General features: G+C 46.6%; 1 protein-coding gene across 1 annotated transcript in view; it reads left to right on the forward strand.

Annotated features, from left to right (window-relative positions):
- The window catches only part of LOC123970429 (kinesin heavy chain-like), a 34,530-nt gene that overhangs the window by 14,658 nt on the left and 18,761 nt on the right, over positions 1-1,111 (forward strand). The window lies entirely within an intron of this gene.

Consider the following 1,111-nt stretch of genomic DNA (forward strand, 5'->3'; position numbering starts at 1 on the left):
GTTATATGTCACTTCCTGTCTCCCCTATGTGGAGCTACATAGCACTTGCCGCTATGAATATAAATCGGTATTGGTGTGTAGATGTCTGCGGGGTGGGAGAGTTATCAAGCACGTAAAGTTTGTTTCAGATGTGAGCATGTACACTGAAGTTACAACAACTTCCTGTGTCATGGCAAAGACTTGATCTTTGACGCCACGCCACGGACACGCCCATTGACGAAAACTCGCAAATAGCTCAACTTTTCATCTTCTATGCCTTTAGAAGGCACAACAGAAATTTGAAGTCGGTCGGACTAAATCCCTAGGAGGAGTTCGTTAAAGTACGGAGTGTGTAAATCATCCAAAAATGGCCGTAAAATTCAAAATGGCCGACTTCCTGTTGGGTTTAGGCTATGGCTCCAAGAGACTTTTTTGTGCGTCTGAACAAGATACACGTACCGCAGAAAATTCGTGCACGTAGGTGAAACGTTCGCCGGCGGCTGCTTCGTTAAATGTCACTTCCTGTTGCCAGCAGGTGGCGCTATGACTGTGGGTGAATGTCAGCATGTACATGTGTTCAGGGCGGGACTCTCATCCTACATGTACAGTTTGGTGCAGATGTGAGCATGTACACTGAAGTTACAACAACTTCCTGTGTCATGGCGAAGAGTTGATCTTTGACGCCACGCCACGGACACGCCCATTGACGAAAATTCAGAGATAGCACAACTTTTCATCTTCAATGCCTTTAGAAGGCACAGCAGAAATTTGAGGTCGGTCGGACTAAATCCCTAGGAGGAGTTCGTTAAAGTACGTAGTGTGTAAATCATCCTAAATTTGACGTAAAATTCAAAATGGCCGACTTCCTGTTGGGTTTAGGCTATGGCTCCAAGAGACTTTTTTGTGCGTCTGGACAAGATACACGTACCACAGAAAATTCGTGCACGTAGGTGAAACGTGCGGCGGGGGCTGCTTCGTTAAAAGTCACTTCCTGTTGCCAGCAGGTGGCGCTATGACTGTGGGTGAATATCAGCATGTACATGTGTTCAGGGCGGGACTCTCATCCTACATGTACAGTTTGGTCCAGATGTGAGCATGTACACTGAAGCTACGACAACTTCCGTGTCATGGC

This window comes from Micropterus dolomieu, linkage group LG01, assembly GCF_021292245.1.
Source record: "Micropterus dolomieu isolate WLL.071019.BEF.003 ecotype Adirondacks linkage group LG01, ASM2129224v1, whole genome shotgun sequence".
Classification (NCBI taxonomy): domain Eukaryota; kingdom Metazoa; phylum Chordata; class Actinopteri; order Centrarchiformes; family Centrarchidae; genus Micropterus; species Micropterus dolomieu.